At 53.1% G+C, this 5,883-nt stretch overlaps 1 pseudogene across 1 annotated transcript; it reads right to left on the reverse strand.

Annotated features, from left to right (window-relative positions):
• Positions 1–2,032: 2,032 nt before the first annotated feature.
• On the reverse strand, positions 2,033–4,728 carry LOC103583609 (annotated as a pseudogene). The gene is made up of 3 exons (XR_549874.1): positions 3,891–4,728; positions 3,365–3,376; positions 2,033–2,104 (listed from the first exon to the last, which is right to left on the reverse strand). The product of XR_549874.1 is annotated as a toll-interacting protein pseudogene (transcript).
• Between the last annotated feature and the right edge of the window lie 1,155 nt (positions 4,729–5,883).

Raw genomic sequence — 5,883 nt, forward strand, 5'->3', positions numbered from 1 at the left:
TTCTAAGAGTCGTTCCTGCCAAACGCACAGAGCAGTGTCTGTGAAAGGGAGAGTCTGCCTACATGCGGTACTTCTCCCGTCACTGACACAGGTCCGGGGACACCAAAGCAGAAGCTACCTCAGACCACGGATGCCCTCTGGGCTGGGACCTCAGCCAGCACCTGCCAAGAAGAAAACACAGCACAGGCCACACCACAGACCCCTGCTTAAGGTACAGAGACAGCCCAGCTGAGCCGTTCTCACTGACCACTGCATGTGGCTTTGCTGGTGACCTGGACTTCCAAACTGAGGAGCAGAAGCGCCAAGGAGACCTGAGGAGGCCAGGGTCCCCAAACACCAGGAGCCTAAGCCAGAACCCAGATCTGCTGTGACCTTCACTTTCAAGCTGGAGGTCAAGTCCCTCCTTCCGAGTGTGACAACCTTTCCTCCAAACCAGACACACGTAAGCACGGGGGACAAGTGGACAGCACTCTGCACCTCACGACTCTGAGCAGGCACAGAAGAGGAACAGTCACTTTCAATGGCACTGAGCAAGCCACTCTGCACGGGAAGCTGTCAGACAGGAAAGCAGAGCATTAAAGTCAAGAAGAATCTTAACTAAAGGTTTTATAAAATGTGATCTTTCTTTGATCCATTAAAAAAATTAAATGTTCATGAAAAAGGAAATAAGAGAACTAGGTAAGTTCAGAGTCATCTTAAAACTCTCGCTATCCCTCAAATGAATGGCCAGCCTGCACGTGCACGGCCACCCTGGGGTGGCGGTGGAGCCACTGGTGCTCATTATCTCCAGGAGATGCCACAGAACAGCACGCACCAGAGGTGGCCTCGCGGGCACTGCAGCAACATTAAGGCAGAAACTGGGTGCTTGTGGCCATAGCCGGGAACCTGGGAGCCAGCGCCACCAGCAGGAAGGCCTCGACGCTCCAGGCCAGTGTTCTGTCCTGGGCTGAGTCTGTGAATGTCACTGAACAAATCGTCCAGGAGGTTACAGTCCTGCCTAACACTTCACTGCCATCCAAGAAATCTGCTGTGTAGGCACATGACCAATTAGCCCGAGAGAGAACTCCAGGGACTCGGTGGTTCATCTACATAACACACGCAGACGTCTTTCTTCACTATGAGAGGAAAAACCTTTGGAATAGCACTTGGTACCATCATCCCACCCCTACGACCACTGCACACTTCTTCAGGTTTACAAAAATAAATATATATGAACAATATATTTGAGAAAAAGAACCCAGAACAGGTGGCAGAAAGCAATATTTTCTAGCCGACATTAAAACTTAACCTATATTTNTACACACAGCAGCCAGGTGGTCGGCTACGGCACCTCCAACCTATGAAAGGCTTTAAATGTTGACATTTGCCAGATTTCTGTCTCTATAAGCCAAATCGAAACTACAGTACTGGCGCACAGCATTTATGTAGATTATCATCAGTGGTAAGCCAACAGAGCCTAAATGCCCCTCACCAGACACACACACAGTGCTACATCCGTTACTGTCACCCTAGCTCTGGGTCCCGCTGCAAGAGCTGATCAAGAAGAGAGGAGTCCCCTGGGGACATCCGCAGGGTTGGAATGAAACAGCAGGGGACAGGCTGCAGCTGCCCACAAGCGAAGGTGGCCCTGCTCCCAACGCGCACTGACCGGAGACAAGGCAGAGCCCTACCAACCACGTCAGGTTTCCTCCTGCATGCCAGGCTTGGGCCCGTTCTGCATTCACACCAAGACCTGTCCCTGAGGCCTGGCCAGACAGTGACTAGGTGAGCAGGCGAGAGGCCGGTCCTATGGCCATTGACAAGACAAGACCAATGGCCCAGCTCACCAAGGACAGAAGTGCTGGGGAGTCGGCTAGGCTCACAAAGACAATGTCAGGGGAAGGACACGAGTCTTCAGCTCAAAAGTTCTGAAAATAACTCACAAATCAGTGTGCATGGACTGTGTACCTAAACTTAACAGGTCTACCCCAATAAGGTCAAGTAACTGGACGTCATCAATTAAATCAGAAGGACACACAGCAGTTTCTAACACCTGGCAGAGGCGGCTGCTTTCTACAACAGGAGCATTTTCCAGAACAACATGAGAAGGGGAAGGCCACGTCCCCGTGCAACAGGAACACAGTCTGTGCAGAGTGGCATGGCCCCACACCCATCATCTCCCAACACAGGACAAGGAGGGACCACCCACCCCTCCCTGAACAACAGGCAAGCGTGGCTGCTGGGGACTGAAAACCCGCATGCTTCCCAGGAACAGGGTGTGGATGAGGTGACACAGATATCCAAGGAAAGCGGTGACAGGGGGTATTCTTTCACAGGAATCTTGTTGGGGCAGCGGTCCTCAGGGAACCCCTGGAAAAAGAACCCAGAACAGGTGGCAGAAAGCAATATTTTCTAGCCGACATTAAAACTTAACCTATATTTCTAGAGAGTGAAAAAGGGTGAAATTTAAGTACAAGCTACCTCATTCTAAATCTTTCCCAGAAGTCCAAATTGCTGGGATTTATCTTGATGTCCATACCACTAGGGTCTTATATCCAAAGGCTCGGTGCAAACACGTGAAAGGAGCAGCAGCAAACAGAGCTTACTGCAGAGCCACGAGTGCCACAGACACACAGCAGAGCACACTAGTTTTTCTGCAGCGTGAGTCTCATTTAAAGTGCATCACTTTTGAGAAACCCCTCAAGTTTCTTATCTTCACAACTAGGTGTCACCCAATCTGCCCCTAAGGCTCCTGTTTGTCTGCAGGCAGAATACGGGTCAAAAAGTCTGCGATCCGAGGCACTACACACAGCAGCCGGGTGGTCGGCTACGGCGCCTCCAACCTATGAAAGGCTTTAAATGTTAACATTTGCCAGATTTCTGTCTCTATAAGCCAAATCGAAACTACAGTACTGGCGCACAGCATTTATGTAGATTATCATCAGTAGTAAGCCAACAGAGCCTAAATGCCCCTCACCAGACACACACACAGTGCTGCATCTGTTACTGTCACCCTAGCTCTGGGTCCCGCTGCAAGAGCTGATCAAGAAGAGAGGAGTCCCCTGGGGACATCCGCAGGGTTGGAATGAAACAGCAGGGGACAGGCTGCAGCTGCCCACAAGTGAAGGTGGCCCTGCTCCCAACGCGCACTGACCGGAGACAAGGCAGAGCCCTACCAACCACGTCAGGTTTCCTCCTGCATGCCAGGCTTGGGCCCGTTCTGCATTCACACCAAGACCTGTCCCTGAGGCCTGGCCAGACAGTGACTAGGTGAGCAGGCGAGAGGCCGGCCCTATGGCCATTGACAAGACAAGACCAATGGCCCAGCTCACCAAGGACAGAAGTGCTGGGGAGTCGGCTAGGTTCACAAAGACAATGTCAGGGGAAGGACACGAGTCTTCAGCTCAAAAGTTCTGAAAATAACTCACAAATCAGTGTGCATGGACTGTGTACCTAAACTTAACAGGTCTACCCCAATAAGGTCAAGTAACTGGACGTCATCAATTAAATCAGAAGGACACACAGCAGTTTCTAACACCTGGCAGAGGCGGCTGCTTTCTACAACAGGAGCATTTTCCAGAACAACATGAGAAGGGGAAGGCCACGTCCCCGTGCAACAGGAACACAGTCTGTGCAGAGTGGCATGGCCCCACACCCACCATCTCCCAACACAGGACAAGGAGGGACCACCCCACCCCTCCCTGAACAACAGGCAAGCGTGGCTGCTGGGGACTGAAAACCCGCATGCTTCCCAGGAACAGGGTGTGGATGAGGTGACACAGATATCCAAGGAAAGCGGTGACAGGGGGTATTCTTTCACAGGAATCTTGTTGGGGCAGCGGTCCTCAGGGAACCCCTGAGTTAGCAAATCCAAAGAGCCGGTGGCACCGAGGCAGCAAGGGGCAGCAGGCAGGCCTAGGACTCCTCGCCCATCTGCAGCAGGGCGTTGATGGCAGCATCCTTGTTCCCCCTCTGGGCTTCCAGCACAGAACGGATCACCTCCCTGTCCATGTTGGGGAACGTGTCCTGGGTGGCCTTCAGGTCCTCCTCGCTGCAGCGGGGCTGCACACTCACGGCTGGTGGGGGCACGGCCATGGGCACCATGCCGGGGCTGCAGACAGCGGGCATCCCTGTGCTGGGCACATAGCCAACGCCCTGCTGGTACACGGTTGGCATCAGGACCACGGGCTGGGGTGGCATCACCATGGCAGCTGGCAGCGACGCAAACGACATGACCAGGTTGATCGTGCCTTCCTTGTCATCGCCCTGCCTGCCGTTCAGGCTGTACCACTTGTCCTCCACCTCGCCCTGTCTCGGCGACTCAGAGATCGTGATGTGGGTCCAGGTAATGCGGTCGTCCATGAAGAAGGCTCGCTCGTCAAAGATCTCGAGATAGAACGAGTTCACACCCTGGGGCACCGTGCAGTGGATGACCTTATTCCATCGCGGGTTCTTGGCGCCGTTGTGAGCTGTGGGCGTCTCGTACACCGCGTAGCCCAGGCGCAGGCGGCAGTAGGGGTCCGTGCGGGTCATGCCATAATTCTTTGCCAACTTTGCCTGCACCACAGTGATGTTGAGGCGGTCCACGGTGCCCAGGGCCCCGCCACACTGCAGCCGCTGGGCCGCCTGGACATCCAGCTGGATCTGCTGCTGCTGCTGCGTGGGCGTGATGCGCAGGAAGTCCTGCGGGAGGTCGCCGATGTACACCGGCCCTCGTTGCGTGCTGACGGTGGTCGCCATGGTGCTGCAGCGACCCGTGCGCCTCGCCCCAGAGAGGGACGCCGGACGAGCTCTCCCGCCCCACCGGAGCCTGCGACGCCAACAGTTGCCACCGCGAGGCTGCCGCCGCCACGGTCCAGCAGTGATGTTCTTGATGGGAACGTGGTCCTGGAGGTGATCTACCTGCATCCTGTCACAACTCTCACCCACAGCACTCAAGATACAAGTTCCCTCTGCACCCTCCCCCACTTTATTCCACACATCAGGGCAGGTGTAGGATTTGCCATGGTGCAGACTCCAGGTGCAAACACCCTCGGCACTGGCGACCCAAAGCCACACCATGACCTGGGCCACAGCACAGACCAGTTATTCACAGCACACACCCTTGTGATTCAGAGGTGGGGATGGACAGAGAGGGCTGGTGGCTTTATGTGGTTCCATGTGAAGTATGGGAGAACTGGGTCTTCATTCAGGTCTTCTATCTCCCAGCCCAGTGCATTCAGAAGATCTGAACTCTTTCTTGCCAGAAGCAGGTGCTAAGATGAACTGCGCAGGGCCAAACCACTCCCTAAGGGACCTGGTCTGGGATCTCAGCTGAGCAGGACTGCCACCCAACAGCAAGATCTGAGCAATAGCAGGCTCTTTGTTGGGGCTGTGTTCACAAGGCCACCTGATTATTTTGACTTCTGACAGGTGTCATTGATTTTTTTTCTTTTATACACATTTTTTTAAAAGGTCATTCAGTCAAAGACACAGTGCTAGAAATGTTAAAGTATTTGATGCATTGGTCACATCATCAGTAAGAAATGCTTTCCAGGTCACTCACATCTTTTATTATCCAAAGTTTCCATATGCAAATCTGGTGACCATATTTTCCAAAACTAAAATGGAGATATGGGCTGATGGTTTGTAAAATCAGGAATGCCTGGGAAAGGATAATGTCCTATGATTAATTTTTCTGACTCTGAAGCTTCGAAGGTTTGTCCTAGACACATATCAGAAAATTTTGTACCAGAATTGGGATGCACAATCCTGCTTACTGCCAAGAAATGCCTGAACACTGTTTAGGGAGGGGACATTCCTCCTGCCCGCTGTCTGAACAGGAGTTGAATTTGGCACAAGGCAGAAGTCCCCTGTCCATGGGAGGGAAGGGGTCCCACTGGTTTCTACAGACCGCTGTTGAGT

Source organism: Galeopterus variegatus, unplaced genomic scaffold (genome assembly GCF_000696425.1).
Source record: "Galeopterus variegatus unplaced genomic scaffold, G_variegatus-3.0.2 Scaffold24805, whole genome shotgun sequence".
Taxonomy (NCBI): Eukaryota; Metazoa; Chordata; class Mammalia; order Dermoptera; family Cynocephalidae; genus Galeopterus; species Galeopterus variegatus.